At 54.7% G+C, this 19,319-nt stretch overlaps 1 protein-coding gene across 3 annotated transcripts in view; it reads left to right on the forward strand.

Moving 5' to 3' along the window:
• Positions 1–1,286: 1,286 nt before the first annotated feature.
• Positions 1,287–19,319, forward strand: part of FOXP4 (forkhead box P4) — a 66,413-nt gene continuing 48,380 nt past the window's right edge. For 2 of the 3 annotated variants that reach the window (XM_062013327.1, XM_062013330.1), the window contains exon 1: positions 1,287–1,546. The gene's annotated coding sequence lies outside the window, so the exon portion shown is untranslated. Of the gene's footprint in view, positions 1,547–2,569; positions 2,632–19,319 lie in introns of those variants that run through there. The other variant, XM_062013328.1, reaches the window with a different exon arrangement.

Here is a 19,319-nt window from a genome sequence, read left to right on the forward strand (position 1 = left end):
TTGGAGGGAGGGAGGCAGAAGCGATGGGTTTGTTGGGATCTTTGCTGGGGCCACCAGAGCTTGTAGCTGGAGGGGGGGAGCTGGATTTCCCATCACACAGAAACTCCCAGATCCAGGCTTTTCACTCAGGAAAATCTGATTCTTCCTGTTTCTTAAATGAACTCCAGGAAAGAAATGACATGCAGGTGAGCTGAAATCCTCCTCACTCCCATTTCACCTTTTCAGACTGTTTTCTGTGTTGATAAAACAGAGGGCCATGGGTTAGTGATGAGCTTGGCAGTGTGAGGGGAAGGGCTGGACTTGATCTTAAAGGTCTTTTCCAACTGAAATGATTCTGTGGTTCTAAAATGGAAACTTCCAAAAAAGCTGGTTTTGAAGTCAAATAAAAGCAAATGTAGAGTGGTTCAGCTTCAGTGCTGTTGGAGCACAGTGGCTTCAGCACTTTGCAGTATCTTGATTTCACTCCTTCCACATGAGATTTGGACCATCTGTCCAAATGGTCACCTCCCAGACTGCTGCTCTGAGGTGGCCCCAGAGCCTGGGTGATGATTTGGGTCCTGCATAATCACAGAGCTTTAGTGCCTCTGTTCAGAAGATGTTTGGGTCCAGTATCTTGGGTGCTGATTTGGGCCCAGCCTCCTGATATGGGCTCTAGGGACCCTCTATCCCACCATTGGGATGGGATGTTGGGGTGTGACAGAGCTGGGCTGGGGGCTGCTGGGGTCACCAGCTCCAAGCTTCGCTGCTCCCACCTGTAAAATGGGATTGGTGCTGGCTCTGCCCTGTGCGCAGTGTGTGTGTGTGTGTGTGTGTGTGTGTGTGTATGTGCATCCCGTGCCTCAGTTTCCCTCCCGCGACCCTCCCCCAGCCGCAGGGCATCGCCGTGCTCCGGGGACTAAACGCAGTAGAAACCAATTAGCACAGGCGTTAATGAGCAAAACGCGCTGGGGAGAGAGGAAGAGATTGGGGCATGTCGCACTGGGGTGAGAGGGGGATGCGGGGGGTGGGGACGCCTCCTTCCTCCCCACCCCCCCTAAATAAGGCGGGTAGGCGGTGTGCACCCCTCCCGCTCTTCACAACCCCCTTTCTTTCCCCCCCACCTCCCCTTCTCCGCTCCGGCCGTGGGAGGGGGAGCGGGCCGTGGGGGGGGGGGGCGGGCGGGGAAAGCGGCTGCACCTGCTTTAGAGGAACTATGGTAGGGCGGCCGGCGCCCGCCCCGCGCCGCCGCGCCCGCGCCGCCGCCGCCGCGCCGAGCCGGACCTGAGCGCCCGGCCCGGCCCCGGGCTGCCCGCGCTGCTCGGCCCGGCGCCGCACCGCACCGCACCGCGAGCCAGGGCCGGCGGCGCCGGTGCCCGGCAGCCCTCCCCCCTCCTCCTCAGCCATGCCGCTCCGCTCCTGAGCTCGCCAGCCCCGCCGCGGCCGCCCCGTCGAAGTTTGGGGGAAGGTGGGCGGGGGGGTTGGAGGAGGAGAAGGAGGGGGGAGAGCGGTGTGTGAGAGGCGGCGCGGCCGCATGCCCGCCGCGGACCCCGGCGCTCCGAGAGACCAGGTGGGTAAAGAGCGGAGCGGGGCCGGGCGGGAGGGTCCGGGCGTCTCCTCGCTCGCCGGTGCCGCGGAGACGGGGGGTGTTGGGGGGGGTGCGCTGCCCCCTCCCCGCCGCAGCTGCTGCCGGCGGAGGAGGGTTTCGGGACGCCCCCGCCAAGCGCCGTCCCTACCGGCAGGTGTGGGGCGGGCGGGGGGCTCCGGTCGCGCCGTGTCTCGTTCTCTTGTCTCCCGGCTCCTCGGGAGCGCGGTGGGTCCGGCTTCCCCCGGCTCGGCTGCGGCGCGCTCGGAAGTTTGTTGCGGCGCCCGGACAAAGGGAGCGGAGCCGGGGGCTCGGTGAGCGGGAGGGCGCGGGGTCCCTGGGGAGGGGATGGGGCTCGGAGGGGTCCCGCTGCGCGCGGGGGTCTCGCTTTTGCCTCCGCCTCGATACACCCGCGGGCAGCCCCGTCTGCGGGCGGGCGCGGGGGCCTCCGCCGCTCCCCCCGCTCCGGTCACACACACCCCGGGCGTTTGGCCGGCCAGCGGAGGGCTGGGGGGCTCAGCACCCCACGGGGAGCGGAGCGGGTCGGGCACCGGCAAACTCGCGCTGCCGGGGCCGGATCCAGCCCTGCCTCGGGGTCCCGCGGCCCCGGGAGGGGGGAGCGCAGCAGCCCCTGCCCCGCCAGCTGCCCCTCGGCTCCCTTTGTTGGTGCTGCCTATTTTTTCCCCGTCTTTCTTTTCTCTCCGGTAGTTTTGTTTTAATTCTGGCTGCTTGGGGGACCTTGGGTGGGTTTTTTTTCCCCCTCCCTTCCCCACCACTCCACTGCGTTTCCACTCAGCCCCGCCGCTGTGTGCCGAGGGACGGCCCCGGTGGGCACGATTCCTCCGTGAACATCTCTTAAGTAAGTCAGCTCCTAAGTTTTGCAATTGGTGGGAGAAGCCGCCGCCGTCCCCGTCAACCTGCGGCCGCCCCCGGCCATCGCTCCAGCAGCGCCGGGGGGAAAGCAAGCCTCCAAAATCATAACCCAAACTGCAAGGTGAGGGCAGAGGAAGGAAGGACAAACGCACGGCTTCAGATGGAGCTGCAGAATATTCCCGAGAAAACCCCCCCAGGTTTGGATTGCGGAGGGGAAGGGGTTTTGGGGGGGGGGGGGAGCCCTGCCCCGCGTTTCGCCTGTGCCTGTGTTTCACCCGGTTGCAAAGTTTGCGAGGCTTTGGCGTGCCTTTGTTTGAAAGGGGAGCGAGGTTGGGGTGGGTGGGTTATTTTTTATCAAAGCTTTAGGGATGGAGGGATGTCTTTGTAACCTCAACGTGATGCCGGCTGCGTTCGTGTCTCCGGTTGGGACCCCGCCGGCAGCGGCTACTAATAATATCAGCCCTAATAACGTGTTTGGAAAGAGTTTTTTATGACAGAGCTGTCGTCTTGCGGGAGTTCAGAAATTCCCCAGCAAATATTGTTCAGCAGAGCTGGTGACAGGTCGCTGGTAGCCCCTGATCAGCCTCTTTCCTCCCGTTCCCAGCCCAGCGGCCGCCTTCGTTTGTGAGATGTTTTTCCCAGCCCCGGCAGAAAAAAAAAGTTCAGCTATTTCTATTCTTCCCTGATCCATCTGCCTTGTCCTTGTGATAAACAAACGTGCCTCTGTCTCTGCTCCCCTCTCACCCTCTCGCTAAAAAAGAAAGGCACTTCAGAAAGTGCCGTGCTAGCAGCAGATCGCTCGGGATCTTTCTTTTCGGTGGTAGGAAATCTGTTTTGAGTTGGCAGCCGCCTTTCCAAGGTGTGTAGAGGAGAGAACAAGTGGAGTCTAATTGGTTTTTCTTTTTCCATTTGGGAGTGATTCTCGGGGTGTTTTTCTTTCTTTTTTTCCCTTAAAACAAAACACGAAGCAAGGGGTTGTCCCTCTCCCTTCTCTCCCCTCCTGGGTGCTTTTTAATACAAGTAGGGGAAAGCAGGATTAATTCCCCTGCATCTGCAGCCTCCACTTTGCTCAGAAAGTACCCTCTTGGAAAACTTGTGCTGGGATTATTGTTTTTGTGCTCTTCTTAATATAGTCCTGGAGGCATTTGTGTCCGAATTTGGGTCCAAATTCCTCCCCGGGATCGCTCCTCGGCTTCAGGCAGCTCCTCTGTCCCCGTCGCTCTCGCTGGGAGACGGCGAATACTCAAAGAATTTGCCTTTTACCACCCTCAGAACCAACTGAGCGTGGGATTAAGGACCTCGCTTTTCCCTCAGCGTTGTAAAACCGTGGGGCATACCATAAAAAACCAAAACACACCAACCCCACACGTTATTAGTTTGTGTATTAAAAGGTTGGGTTTGTTTTTAACCCAAACCAGAAGCGGGATTTACTCTTACAAATTTCTCCCCGTGTGTTAAATGGACCCGAGGAGCGTGTGTGGGTGCTGGAGAACAGGCATTTGATGTTAAATCAACCCAACATGTGTGGTGCAGGGGCAGCGTGACCCCAGTCCCCGTGTGTTTGTGTGGACCTGTTCCCTTCCCTGCCTCCCTGTACTCTCGATTCAATGCTCCCGAGTCTCGGGCTGGTGTGAAATCAAACTCTTCATGTATTATTTTTCCTTCATTTCCACCTCACCTTAAAGTCTATCACCAAAAAATAAATCCAACAAACCCCCAGGGCTGGGTGGATGGAGAAAATAACCAGATTTGGAAAAATTACCCCATTTCCTCTCTTTTCTTCTGTCTTTTTTTCCTCCCCTTTCCAGGTTACTTAAACTGTAAAAGGGGAATATGTGAGGCACAAAATTTCCTGTGCCGAGCTGGGACGCTTTTGTCAGGGCTGTGAAGCTCTGGGTGGCTCTGGCTCCTGCCTTTCTCCTGCCCTTTGTGGTGCTGGGGCTGGGGAAGAGCTTCCCCGAGCCCTCCGGCTCCCTCCGCTTCCAGCCGTGGCCGGGAGCCCCTGTTTTGAGATGCTACTTGTTGGTTTGGGGCTTTTGGTTTGGGTTGGGTTTTTTTTGGGAGGGGGTTTGTTTTTTAGATTAATTTATTAGTTCTTGTGGGTTTCCCCCATCCCAAGCTGCCTTTGCTTGGGGTGTTTGGTGTGGGGGGACGGGGATGCTGCTGCTGCCAGCCTGGGTCGAGCGTCGCTCCCGTGATAAAAACCAAACGGCTCAGAGCAAACGGAGCGCGACGCGAAGTTGGGACCCGCTGCTGGGGGAAAACTGTGGGAGAACAGGATGGAAAAGCCTCTCCTCCTTGAAGCTGTGGGGGATCCCAGGGATGTGGGGTCGGGGGCAACGGCAGGTGCCCCCCGTTCTCGCGCTGGTTTGGGGATGGGGTGAGGGATGGAGGATGCCCGGACGAGGGGAGGGCTGGGACTCTGCTGAGGCTGAGCAAACAGTGAAATGAAATCACACAGATTAAAGTTGCTGCTGGGAGGGGGGAGACAAGGAGGTGGCTGATACTCAGACCTCTCCCCCCCCAAAAAAAAAGAGAATCATATTAAAAACCATGTGTAAACACAATGCCCAGCCCCAGTCACCTCCCAGAGACGGCTGAGTGTTGGTTTTATGTTCCCCTTTGGAAAGGGAAGAGCAGCTTAAACCCCCCCCCCCAAACCTGTGCAATGGATAAAATCAAGTGACACTAAAATATCTACTCGAGGCCCTTCGCCCTTTTCTCTCCTAATAACCCGGCAGGAATGCGAGTGCACTCAGTTGTGAAGTTGCTGCCCGGAGAGCCTGGGAGCTTTTCTTTTCTGCGGCTGGAGAGGGGGATGCTTTGAGGCTGCTAATGTTTGTGTCTCGCTGTGGGGCTGAGGAGAAAGGGGGATGGGGGGTAGCAAAGCTCAGGCTTTCAGGTTTTTCCTTTATTTTGTTCCCACCACCACCCCTTTCCTCTTTTCTTGTTGGTCTGGCAGGGAGGGTGGAAGCAGGGGGAGCGAGGCCGGAGGAGGAGAGGTGCGGTGCTGGGTTTGCCTTTGTAGCAGCAAGGTGGGGGGCAAGCCGTGCCCCCAGCCAAGGCTCATTCTTCCAGGCAGAGAAAGGCGGGAGAGGAGAGCCCAGAGACCCCAGCTTTGCTTTTTGCTCCTTGGAAAAAAGTAATAACACATTTATGGCTCTTTGCATCACATTTCCCACGGCGGGAGTGGACTTGGGGAGCCTGGAGTATTTAGGGAAATTTTCCTATTTATGTAGGGGAAGAGCCTGGGGTGTTTTCCCCCACTTTTCCCCCCCTTCCCCACGGTGGTTTTAAAGCATGGGAGAACCCCTGGGTTGTGGCTGGCAGGTGGGTTGTAGGGGAGGATGCTCCTCGCTTCTCACACCCAGCATCAGCCCGAGGGTGCGCGGGTCCCTCTTGCAGTTCTGGGTTTATTCTCTCTCTTCTTGATCCTGGGGCTCCCAAAATGACCCTGCTGCCACCTCGGTGTCACCTGATGCTTCTGGAAGTGGAAGCTGGAAATTTCGTGTCCTGACCTCTCTGATTTCCATCTCATCCAGCATGGCCAAGAGAGTTACGCCAGGCGGGGGGCACCTCATAAACCCGCCTGGGATGGCTTGGTCCAGTGAGCATCATCCCTGCAGAGGGACGAGGTCGGTGGTAGCAGGAGAGGGAAGAAAAAAACACGGGGAAATAAAGCTGCAAATGCATTTTGGAGTTGGAAACCCGTGTGTCTGCTTGGGAAGATGTAAAAACCCTCAGCGTGCCACTTCTGCAGACCCCGATGCACCTGAGAGAGAGGGAGAGAGACACAGAGGTAGCTGCTGGGTTCAGAGTAAAAGCAGGGGCCGTGGCAGCAGTTTTGCAGCGAGTTGCCATCTGGCCTGTGACTGTGTCGGGCTGGCCCTGCTCATCCCTTCGAGCAGCCGTGGGGCTGGGGCCGGGGAAGCTCTCTGCCCTGGGAGAGCGGCACGGGGAAGGACTCGCACCCATTTTATCACCTTGCAAAACCTTCCCCCTCCCCTTGCTGCACCTTTAAAGTCAAATATAACTCATGGATCAAGATGGGGCCGGGCACAGCTTGGAAAACTCCCGAATCCTTGTTTTTTTTCCCCTCGCTGCAAGTGTTTGTTGTAAAAAACACAGCAAAGACACTGCTCCAGAGGGGTTTCTTTAAACTCTTTCCTAATTCAAACCCCTTTTGGCAATCACAGAGGCAAATCTGATAAAACATGTTGCTGGCAATCAGACTGCCCGTGACAAAAACATGGTTGCGAGTGGAACGGCGTCAGAGCAAGGGGAGAATGAGGAGGCAGAAGCAGCAGAGGAGAGCTGCTCCCGTCGGAGGTCGGCGAGGCGACGCTGCCGAGGGAACACGCAACTCGGTCTGTCCGCCACGTTTTGTTTTATAAAGGTCCTGCTGGAGGAGAGATTAGATCTGGGGATGGAGCTGGAGGGAAGTCATTAAGGGATTACGTTGTCTTGCACCGGTGGCGGCACAGACATGGGTATGGGGCCGTCTGTAACAGTACCAGGACAGCCCGGCGAGCAAGCACACAGCCCTTGCACAGGGAGGCAGGAGCCTCTTGCCTTGGGATTTTGTGTGTGTGTGTGTATGTGTGAGTTTATTATTTTTTAAGGGGAAAAAACCAAAAAGGAGAAGCCTGTGTTTGCCACCCGCCCCGCTGAGGGGTTCGTGAAGAGCTGACGTCGGCGCTCACCGTCTCTCGTGCCCTGGCAAGTTGGCAAAAAGTCTCTTTGCAGCGTGTTCCAGCGGAAACCCTCCTCCTGTGCCACGGCTGGGGCTGATGAGCAGCCAAAGAGTGCTTGTTTTTTAGCAAAACAGGGAGGGGATGGTGTCTGCAGGAGGGAATTTCACCTGGTCCCGGCGCTGCTGGCGGCTCCTGGGTGTTGATCAGCAGCGAAAGGGATGATAATGAAACTTTGGTTTTGGGAGGTTGCTTTCAAAACTGTGGAAAGGCATCACAAAATATTTTTTGGAGTGTCTAGAGGGGAGAAAGAAATTCGGGGAATGCCCTGATTTGGAGATGACTTGGAAGCTGTTTGTTCTGCCTCAGTGACAATCTTCCTCATGTGACTGGGTTCAGCGGGGAGCTGGTGTGTGGGGCTGGGCTGTGGGGAACAGGGGAGCTACAGCCCCCACAGAGTGAAGGAAGAGGAGGAGGAAGAGGAGCCTGATGTGATGGGTACGTGCTGTGTGTGTGTGGGCTGTTTGTCAGGGCTCAGGGAGATGCCGTCCCCGGGGGTGGTTTTGCTCAGGCCGCGGTGCTGCCGCTGCTGAAGCGAACGCGGGGCTGTGTCTGGGATGAGCCTCTTGCCTGGAGCGGGTGGTATTGAAACAACTGATTTCAACACACCTTGGCCAGGTCGCTGGTGGGTTCCTGGAGTGGGATTTAACTGCTCTGAGGCTCATAAAGGCATAAAACAACCACGGGTGCCGTCCGGGGCAGTGAATGCTTCCCACGGGCTGGGGCAAGGCGAGCCCAGCGTCGTGCTGCAAAGTCACCTCAGGGGCTGGGGCAGTCACAGCCCTGGCCCTGGACCCTCTGGATGTTCACTTGCTCCTCTCCAAGTCTTGGTTTGTTCCACAAATGATAGATTCTAGGTGAGTGGCTTTCTCTTTTGGCTGTTTATTGTGGATGTGTGAGTCGGGGACTGTGCGTTATTTGTTCGCCCGGATGGGGATGGGGACCACCTAGGAGAAGCTGTCGGGCTTGGTAAAAGATGTCTTCAGCCTTAGAAGATGAGGAGGGAAGAGGAAAGTTACTTAATGTAAAATATAAGGCCAGAACTCGTGCTCATGGGATGTGCTGAGGTCCCATCTACCCAGGGCCATCCCCTCGTGCTGTTGGCCCCTTGGCTTTGCTTCTCAGCCTCTTAGTGGGAATATGTTTGCCTGGTGAATTTTTGGGGGTACTTTTTGGCTTGAGGGGTGACTTGGTTGGGTGCCACCCATCCAGGACGTGCTGGGCTCGTGGTGCATCAGTGGGATGGGGTTTCTGGCACGGAGGATCCTGCTTTGCCCATGCAGTCCTGGATGCTGCAGGGTTGTCCTCAGGGGCACTTTGGTTCCTGACTGGTCTGATGGCTTCACTCCCAGCTCCTGGGGAAGGAAAACCTCTTGGCCAGCATGGCAGGGGATGTCCCATTGCCTCCTGGGGCAAGGGGAAGGTACCTCACTGCAGCACTGGCAAAAAAGGCCTTGGGGCTCTGAGGGATAACTTGTGGCAGGAATTACCTGGCAGAGATGGAGCTTCTTGTTGAGCATCGGGAGTGTTTTGACTGAGCTGGGCCAGGGTTTGGGCAGCAGTGGTGGGCAGAGACCTTGCATCAGGGTGTCCCATAATGTGTCCTGTCCCCTCTGGGTGCCACTTTCCAGGCTGTATCCTGGCAGCCAACCTGCCACGGAGCTGCATGGCACCAGGGGCCCTTTTGCAAGGGCTGCAGTGGCTTCTGGGCTCACCCCAGAACTCCCTGTGCATGGTGTGGAAGCAACACAGACCCCAGAGTCTTGAACAAAACCAAAACACCTTTTAACAACCTGGGATTTAGGTTTCTTTCCTTGGGCATCTCCCTCAATGTACCCCAGCACTGCTGAGCATCCCAGGGCCCTGCATGGTGGTCCCAGCTGGCAGAGAGGCAGGAGGAGGGGGTGAGGTGCTTTGTGCCACTGAGAGGGTTTCCCAGTGGGTGACTCTCACTGGGTCCTTCTTCCAAAGTCTCATGGCTGATCCCTCCTAGATGCAGCCAGAGCTGATGGTGGGAGGGAAATTCCCTGGGGCATGGGGTAACTGATTTGGAATAGGAAGATGACATTGTTGGGCCTACTGAAAAAAGGAGAGGAGGAGAGAAAATAAAGGGAAGGGGGTGTGAGGGAGTGTGTCCTGTAACTTTTGTGTCGGGAAATGTGGATTTGGAAGCTGTGCTGTGCCAGGTGTAGCTGCAGAAGCCTTATTTTGCTGAGGTGAATTCGGATGGAGGCGAAGCTGTGATGCTTAGGAAGTGCTGTCTCCAGCTTTGTCCTTCTCTGGGGTTATATATCAAGACTTTACACTTTCCCTGTACTCTCCAACCTACTTTCCCTGCAGGGGAAGTCATTTCCCAACCACTTTTATCCTGTATTTCTACAGCAGTGTCCTGGTGGGCTGTGGTTTGTTTTATGGGCAGGGGAGGGTCTTCCCCCTCCCCATCTCCTGCTGCCGTGCCTTGAGCTCGCTTTGGCTCTGCCAGGAGCAGGGTTTGGGGAGTCAGGCTGTGATGGCTCTGCCTGCCACAGATGTTCACCCTTAATAAATTAAAACCTCAAAATCGACATGATTCCTCATTTGGAAAACAAAAGGGGCGTTTGTCCCCTGCTGTGTGGGTAAATCTGGGGCTGGGGGGAGGAGGAGGAGGGTGCTGCTGTGCGTCCCATCGCTCCCAATTTGTCTCAGCTTCTCAACACCTGCGGTCTGGGGCACTTGTGCTTTGCTCCTGAGACCCCTTTTGCTCTGCTTCCCCCCCCCCTCAGCACTGGGGGTGGTGGGTTTGTATGCTGCAAGGGTCAGTGTGTTATTTCTGTGTAGGGGTGTGAAGCAAGAAGCAGGTGAAGGAGAGGAATGGGCAGAGTGGAGTGCCTGGGGATAGGAGTCAGAGCAGTCCTGGTTCCTGCAGCAGGATGGGGGTGAGACCACCAAAAGCACACTGCTCTGAGGCCCCCTGAGTGGGGGATGCTGGTGTTTTGAGTGCTGAGTCCCCTCCTCTCTCCTTGGAGCTGTGCTCAGTCACCTCCTGGGACAGGGTCAAGATCAGATTCTCCCTTCTCCGGTAGATCCTGAGTCACATCAATGTGAGGTTTGGGGTGGGATTTGCTCATCACAGCTGGATGCTGGAGTTCCAGGGACAACTGAGGGACATGCAAGGGGGAGAGAGAAGGTCCCTGATGTGCACCAGGTACAAGGAGACCTTTTCCTCATTTTCTGGCTGCTCTGTGCAGGGTTTCTGGCCAGTGCAGAGACATGGGGGCTGCAGAGCATGGGGCATCGCTGCTGTGGGCAAGGATGGGCAAGCAAGTGCCAGTCCCCAGGTGCCCCTCGGGGGCTTGCTCAGCCTGCAGAGGCAGTCTCAGGGAAAATCTCCTCAAATTTGGGATGTGTTGGGGAGGGAAGATGCCCAGTCACTGTGACGTGCTACCAAGAGAAACAGGTGAAGGAAAATGTCCTCAAATCGAGGGGCAGGGGTGAGGATGTGCCAGAGAAACCCTGGTAAGGGCTTTCTGTCTCAGCTTTGCTCCTGTGGCATGACACAAGGCTCACTTCATCCCTCTTTCACCATAGTGACAGAGAGAAGGTCTGTGGTGGAATTTGGGTCTGAGTTTCTCCAGCTCCTCTGCTGGTCTCGGCAGCAGCGTTTGGTGCAGCAGGAGCAGCCTGGCTCCTCTCAGCAGATCTGTGCTGCCCCAGGGGATGCAATGCTCAGGGCTCTGGGGATGCAGCAGGCAGGTCAGGCTCCTTCCCTGCTTGGGCACACCTCTTCTGGGATGTTTCCCACATCCCCTTTTAAACTGTGTTTTTATTTGTACAGTGTCTGCCTCTGCTTTTAGGGTCTGTTTCAAAATCCCTTGAAGTCTTTCTCTTGAAGTCTCTCCCTTGATGCTTGCAGGCTCGAGCCCTGAACAAATGTCCTTTTTCCCTGGGAAGTGAAGCTGTGGTTCTGAATCTGGGTCAAATTTGGGGGCTGTCGGAGCAGCCTCGGCTGCAGGTCCAGCCCCACCTCCAGGTCCAGCACCACCTCGTTCCTGCAGCATGCAGGACAAAAGCAGTGCCAGAGCAATTTCCCTCAGGGTTATAGAGCTGGAGGGTTTAAAATACTCCCTGATGAAAAGGCCAGTCCATTTGGAAATGTGATGAGATGAAGTTTAACAGGCGAAGGAGCTCCAGTGGGGACTGATGATGACTTTGGGGAGGATCAATGCCATCTGGTCACTTGTGTCCCCACTGTACCTGAGCAGTGGATGCATCAGGGCAGAGTGTTGGTGCTGCTGAATTATCCAAATGTAGGTTTGGGCTGCCATGGGAGGAGATGGAGGCTGTGCCCATCCATCTGGGAGAGGGACAGGACTGTGCCCTCAGAGGGGATGTGCAGCTCCTTTCATTGCAGGATTGATCCTTTCTGAGGCAGTGAATATCTTTGCTGTTGCAGATGCTCTGGGAATCGCCCTGGGGCTGGGAATGAGCAGGGGAGTCACTGGTTTGGTGTTTTAAACTTCTTGGCAGCAGGCAGGAGCTGTGGCCTGTGCCAGGGCTGGCTGGATCTTGTCCCTGGGGAGGTGGTGACCCAGACTGTCCGTTTCACATCGTGTCTGATGCTGTATCCCAGTCTCGTTGCCTTCCCTCACCCTGATGTGATGATTTTTTGGGGGGTCTGAGGAGAAAAGGGGAATGTCCCTTGGCTTAGTGACCTGCCTGGGGCAGCTGGTGCTGATGAAGCTTTGGGGTTGGGAGGAGAGGATTGTCTGTGACCCTGTCTCAGCGGGAGATGCAGAGAGATGATGTGACCTGATTGCGGAGGAGCGGTGCCAGCGCTGAGCCCAGAGCCGTGCTGAGGCTGCCACGGAGCTCACAGCAAAGCTTCCCATGTGGGCACTCAGCCTGAGGTGGGCACCAGAGCCTCTGACCCCCTGCAAGAGCCCACTTGTGCCCACAGCTGTGCAGTGCCTTGGGCTGTGAGTTTCTGGCAGCACTAAAGCAGCTTGCTGTGCCCAAGCTGCTGCCAAGGTGCCTTCCTGCGATTCCCATCAGCTGCTGGTGAGACCTTCATGGACAGGGAGTTGTGCTGGGAGCTGGTTACCTCGAGCCCCTCTCTGCACCAGCACCCCTGAGTGCTCTCAGGGCCCCTGGGACTTGGCAGCTGAGAGCTGCAGGCCCTGAGTGTGAGATGTTACCATAATCCTCATTCTTTAGAACGCTAGTTTATTTTTAGAAGTGGAGGGGAGAGAAAATGTGCACTCTCTCAAGTGTGTTTTGCAGTGAGGATGTGTCTAACCCCATGGTGATGTAATCATACCACGGGTTTGCATGGTGCTGCCTGTCCCACACAGGTGGGAAGGAGCTGGTGGCTTCCTTGGCCAGTGCAGCGTGGCCACTTGTGACCTGGAGCATCAGCAGCTGGCTCTGTGCTGTCACTGAACCCCGAAGCTGGGCTTGTTCAGAGACCTGGCTGCTCTCAGGAGGAGGCATCACCTCCTGGGTGCTGTCTGGGATGAGCAGGGATTTGGGAGGTGCAGATCATTTTGCATTCACTTTGTCCTGATGGCAAAACGAGGACGTGCTGCCTGGGTTCGGGAAGGTGCCGCGTCCCTCGTGCAGCGTGGTGAGAGCTGAGCTCTGGAGCCTGCGTGGATCAGCATGGCCTAGCAATGCCATGGGTGACACCAGAGTGATGCTGTGGGACCAGATGCCCTGCCTGTTGTCCAGAGGGATGCTGAATCCACGGTGATGTGTTCCCATCATCCCAGCAGGAACCGAGGGAGAAGCTCTTGCCGCATCCACAGCCGTGGGAAGCCCTTCCGACCTCCCCAGTGAAGGGTGCTGGAGGGAGGGGGATGTTCTCCCTGGGAAGAGGATGTGCTGGCTGAACACAGCTCATTCAGCTCACACACAGGAGCACAGGTCACCCTGGAGATCTCTTAACTTCAGCACAGAGTCTGTGTGGGGAATGGATGGAGGGATGCTCCGTGCCTCTCTGCTGAGCCTGTCGCTCTTCCCAAGCACTCAAAAGTTACACACACCTTCCCTTCTGTGGCTGGTGTGGCCTCACAGCTGCCCATCACCTTTCCCCCTGCAAGACCCTGGGACAGCCCAGCATCTGCTAAGCTCTCTGCTTCCCAGCTTTTAAGAAAGCACTGGAGAAAGTGCTGGTGTTATTCCAGCTGCTGCTCTAAGCAGAGGAGTCAGGGCTGCTGGGAGCTGTGTTTTGTCTTTGGGGATGCTGGGTACCAGGGCAGAGCAGGAGGAGTCCCTGCAAGATGGAGCATAGCTGTGCAGGAATCAAATCAGGAAGGCTGTTTGTGAGTGCTGAGACCAGAGCCAGCCTCAGGTCATGCTTGCCTCTGATTGGGATGCAGAAAAATGGACTTCAGGAGTTTGAAAATACCCAAGAATAGTTCTTCCCTCCCCCCCCGCCTCTCATTGCCTTTTTTTCTTCTCTTTCTTCGTGAGCAGCATAATTTCTGGATGAAAACCAGGCCTCTTCATGCAGAGAAACAGGGTTTGGAGTGGAAAGCATCAATGTGGAGCAGAGAGGACGTTCAATAGAGTGCTTTCTGCAGGAATTCTTGCACGAATATGATGGAGTCTGGGAAAACTTGCAGCATCCGAGTTCCTCCAGTAGACACTGTGACTTCTTTTCTTCTCCTCTCTGGATTATTTAAAGGCCAGAAGAGACTTTTAGCAATCTCCACTCTGACTTCATGTAAACTCAACTGGAACTCTTTGCTTGGGGTCTGACGTGGGAGCTTGTGTCCCAGCACTGGGTCCCTTGTGCCGACAGCCCCACCAACACTCCTCATCCTGCTCTGGTTTATCCCTCACCCATTCCAGGTCATTTTCTCCCCTCCCTGTCTCTGCCCTTGTCTGTTGCAGCCTCCCCTGACAGGATGAGGGCAGCTTCTGCAGCTTGATTTCTTTTAAGAGCTTCCTCCATACACACCCCCTTGCCAGGAGCCTTCCTCCACCCCAGCACTGCCTCAGCATTCCCAGGGGTGCCACAGGGTAGCAGGCACCATTCTCCTCGTGAGTTGGGACACTTCCCTCCTCTTCCTCAGCTCATGTAGGCCTGTGCCCATTGTGGCTCTATCTGAGAGGAAGAACCCTCCTCTTCCTCAGCTGCCTGAGGCTGTGGCAGGCAGGTGCCCCCATGGGGACACCCATGAGTGTGGGAGCGTTTGCTGTCTGTGTGCAAAAGAGATGGAGGTGACTGTGCAGGGAGTGTGTGGTTTGTGCCCTGGGGTGTGCTGCCAGTGGGATGTAGAGGCAGGAGGGATGAGTGAGACGTCCCCACAGCCTGTGGGGCAAGAAAGAACTGTGTGAACTGGGTGCAGGGGCAGAGACTTAAACCTGAGGTGGGATTGTGAGTGTGCATGAGCGTGTCTGCATGCCGACATACCCCTGAGCCCGCTCGCCTTGCATCCCAAGCCACAGCAGCAATGGGAGCTGCTTTCATTATTTTACCAAGATATTTTCTGGGGGGAGTGTTTGTGCTGAAAATCCCCCATCTCTTCAAAAGCCTCATCCCATGTGGAAGTGCAGAGCAGCTCCTGACAGCGAGTTGTGTGTCACGTTCTCCTTCCATTTGCGTTGTGGTTTTAGTTTGGGTTTTTTCCTCAGAGTTTGGAGGGGTTTTTTTTCCCTTCCCTCTGAATCTCTTTTTTTTTTTTTTTCCCCCACCTTATTCATTATCATTTTTGTTAATTAGATTGTGATGGGCAGCAGTCTCTATTCAAAAGCAAAGAAACCCTCCGAGATCTGTTTGTACAAGTGCGTTTCGAGTTTGGCACGGAGAGGGGGAAGGTGGGATGAGAGCAAAGATGCTTGAAAGAAATCATTTTTAAAGTAATTTCTTCATAAAGCTCTTAAAAAAAGGAGGTAAAAAAAAAACCCACCCAGGTCCCCTTCCCCCACCAAGGCCACTTCCCCTCGTTTCCCACTCCCCCCCCCCTAATTAAACGATTTGAATTTCCCCGTTAAGCGCTTGGTGCTTCCCCGGCGCCTCAGATGATTAGAAAGGGATATTCATTTATGCCTTTTAAACGCCGCCCCGATTAAAATCAGAGAGATCTCTTTTTTTTCTTCTCTCTCTCTCTCTCTTTTTCCCTTCATCAAAATCTAACATCCTTGAAAAATTAATTTGATGCCTCTTGTTATCAATTAATTGAATCTCGTTGGGAGAGAGGCTTGTACGGCGGGTGGTTGGAGCTGGCCCTTCTGTTCTTAGTTGCTTTCCTCCCCTCTCTTCTCCCCTTCTGCTGCTGCTTCCAAACACTGTGACATTATCAAACTCTGCCTTTTTTTTTTTAACATTATTTTTACTCATCTCATAAAGTCAATGAATAAAACTTGGTCTCTTTTCCCACCCTCCTCCCCCATTCCCTCGAGTTCCTCTTGTATGAAAGACCCTTTTTTTCCCCTTTCCCTTTCTCATCCCTCTTTCCTATAACTTCCGAGGCAGGGGGAGAGAAAGTTGGGGCTTTAGCAATTTCACAGCGTAGCAGAGCGGCCAGGGTCTGTCTTTCTTCCTTTCTTTAATGGGGGATATTGGATATTTCATTTGAATCTCCCTCTTTTCAATTAAAAGAGCACAACTCCTTCTCTTAAAGCCACTCTATTCTCCTCCTCCTCTGTCTCAGCAGCCAGAGAAGTGATTTTCCTTTCTTTAATATTCCAACTCTTCCCCTGAGACAGACTGCCTGCTTTTTTTTTTTAATAGACTTTTTCTCCCTCTATTAAACTTTTCCAATCTTGGTCCCTTTATGGCGTTTTTTTTTTCCCCTTCCCACTTCTTTAAACAATGAATTAAGGGAAAAAAAAGAGGAGAGAGAGGAAAAGTTCTGAAATGTAAAGAACTGGGTCAGGAAGTTATTGAAATAACTTAAAAATTAGGTGTTGGCTTCATTTTTTCACTCTCCTTGGAGTGAATCTCCCTGGTTACTTTTAGATCCAGACTCTTCCCTTGTGTCTCTCTTCCTTATGTCCCATTGTGAACTCCGAGGCTGAGGGTTTTGGGGGGGAGTTTGGTGGTAACTTGGGTGAGTGCTGAAGGTGTCTGTGCTCAGGGCTGGGGAGGGGGAGTGTTTTCTCTGAAGGGATCGGTGCTGGTTGATGCATCACTCCTTGATGCCTGCAGGATGCTGACAGGGGGGGTGTAGTTGGAGGTGTTTTCTCTGTGCGCTCCCCACAGCTGATGGCGGGACTCATCCCTCCCATCCTGGGCAAGGGGTGGTTTAGTGGCAGGGCCACTCACCCTCTGCCATATGCTGTCCCATCACAGTGAATGAGCTTTGTGCCAAGATGGATTTGGGGTCTTGCAGGTGGGAGACACTGGTGCCTGTTTCCAGCCCTATCTGTCCTCACTTTGGTGCCTGTTCTGCTCTGGGGATGGGATACAACAGCCTGCCATGGATTTATCTGTGCTTTGGGACGTTTCTCCTTTGAATTCCCATTTGGGAAGCAGGAAAGCACATTTTTGGGGAGGATGAGAAATTGAGGTCTACTTTAACCTCCCTCCCCACTGTCAGGGCTGGATCCCAGCATTACTGGTGGAGCCTTGCAGTGGGGGCTTCTTGGAGCTCAGGCTTTGCCTCCCCCCACATCCCAGCCGTGCTGTCTGCAGTGTGCATCTGGCAGGATGCAGATGCTGGACCCCTGACCCACCAGGATGCTCTGGTGAAGCCATTGTGGGTGCAGACCACCAGCACCCACCGAGGGTCCTACGGTGCTCGGGGTTCCCCTGGGCCCACACATGTGGCTCCAGAGCATGGAGGCAGGAAGCCCCCGTGCACCACGTCACTATTTAATTAGACATCCCTGATTAACAAAACTTGGCGTTGGGCTTCCTCCTGCCCTCATCTTTCCTGGCTCCGAATCAATGGCTTTGATATGCTAATTAGGGAGTAATTTAATTTCAAAAGGCCGCAATTAACAAGGGTGTTGTGGACATGCTGTAGTTAAGCAGCGTAATCTAATTTGCATTAGTAACAAGCAGGGACTAATTAGAAGCTTAATTAGACACTTAGACGGCTCTTGTGTTTACTTTCTTAATGAGATGGAGTGGGGCTCTCTCTCTCTCTTTCTCTCTCTCTCTCTCTCCTTTTTAATCTTTTCAAGAGCACAGTGAGGGAAGCTCAAGATGGAGCAGCAGCCCCGGCACGTGCCCAGCACCGGCCCAGCCTGGATGGTCCTGTGGCCATGTTGGAAGGGGTTTCATTTTCCTTGAAGCTTTGCCAGCAGATGCCAGCCAGCCATTGGCATCTCCAGGGATGCCCCATGTCCCTGGGTAGGATGGTGGGATGCTGGGCAGAGCGTTTCCCATGGACTTGGCCACGCTCAGGGTGTTCGTGCTGCGGTGTGAGGAGGGGACCTAAAGGATCTCTGGGGGAGATGTATTTTGGAGAGGCAGGTGGGCTCACCAGGACCTGAGCAGGAATAGTGCTGTATCCCACTGACCAGCACAGCACAGGCCTGGGGCCTTCCACCATTGATGATGTTCACGCTTCCAGGTGTGTTCCTGACTCTGAGTGAGATGACCCACCTTTTTTGGGGGAAAAACCTCACTGTGCTTATAGAATCATAGAATCCTTTCAGCTAGGAGAGCCCTTTAAGCCCATGGAGTGCAGCCTCTGTCCCAGCCCCATCAGCCACCAGCCCATTGCCCTCAGTGCAGCACCCACCCAGCTCTGAAACCCCTCCAGGGACGGTGACTCCAGCAGCTCCCTGGGCAGCCCCTTCCAATGCCTGACAGCCCTGGCACCAAAGCAATTCCTCCCCACATCCAGCCTCAACCTCCCCTGGGGACACTTGAGGCTGTTTCCTCTTATTCTGTTGCTTGTTTCTAGGGAGAACAGACCTGACCCCCTTAATTTTGCTGGATCTCTGTGTAGCAGCACCTGTGGCCATGGCCAGGGTGATGATGGCACCATGGTGGCAGGTGAGGGGAGCTGCAGGGGTAAAGGTCTGTCAACGAAGGTGAAGGCTGGTTCTTCCCAAAGTAGTTGCTGGGAGCAAGATGAAAGTGGGAGATGAAAGTGCCCAGAGGTGAGATCCCATTAAAGCAGTGCCCAGGCTTAGCCAGGCCTTGGTTCCTTAAATCTCTTCTAATTTACAGTAATGCTCTAGATTCATTTCAGCTCCCCTAGACTTTTATTTTAATCCCCTTTCCACATTTCCATGTGTTTATGTGTTAATTAAAGGGTAAAAAGCCACTCTTTGAGCAATCCTGGCTGCTGCTTCTCTTCAAGCTAAAGCCTTTTAAGATTAGTGAGCCACTTGCTAAAGCCCCAGTGGTGCTGGATCCGGATGGGCAGGTTGGCTCAACTTTCAGGAGCCTGAAGCAGATCCGTTGCTTGAAATCGACCCTTCCTGAGTCCTTGTCTCCTCTCTGAGGAGCATCCTGCAGGAGTTCTGACAGCTTTGGAGGGGGATTTGCTCAGTCCTGCTCCTCCCTGGTCTGCTGGTACCCACAGAAGAGGCTGTTGGTGCATCTGGCTTTTGCTGCTGGAGGGAGAGCCCTCACTGTGCCATGAGGCAGCCCCTCTGCTCCTCTCCAGGTTCTAGCAAGGCTGGAGCTGAAGGAAAAGGTCTGGAAAACAAACTGCCTTGGGGCTGGGAAGTGATGGGAAAGGCATAAAAAGCCACCAGAACATCACAGTAGCATCAATTTGTGGTGTCACTTGCCTCTGCTGTACCGTGCCGGGGGCTTTCTTGACTTGTGGAGTCATGATGGGGAGTGTTTTCCCATCACTGTTCATCCTCATCCCTCCTAGGTGATAGATTTGAGCTGGGGATGCTCTTTGGGTTTTCTCAGGCCAAGGGGCAGTCTCTGCCATTGGCATGGGGATGAGGACAGGGGCTTGTGGGGACAGACCCACCAGCAGCAGGGAGCAGGTGCCTGCGATGTGGGTTTGTATGTGGTCCCACTCCTGCCGACAGCCCACAAAAGGCAGCCCAAAGTTAACAGAGGCCCTGAGGACTGTGTTATTGAGGATATTTAAAAATAGGAGAAGCAGCTAAACTAGGTGTTGAGGCAATTGCTGCTTGGGAGCTCGTGGTTTTGGCTGGACCAGTTTCTGCAGGTCCCCGGGGAGGGGCTGAGAAGCACTGTTTCATTTTCACATCTGTGGAGAAGCAGC

This window comes from Colius striatus, chromosome 22, assembly GCF_028858725.1.
Source record: "Colius striatus isolate bColStr4 chromosome 22, bColStr4.1.hap1, whole genome shotgun sequence".
In the NCBI taxonomy this organism is placed as follows: domain Eukaryota; kingdom Metazoa; phylum Chordata; class Aves; order Coliiformes; family Coliidae; genus Colius; species Colius striatus.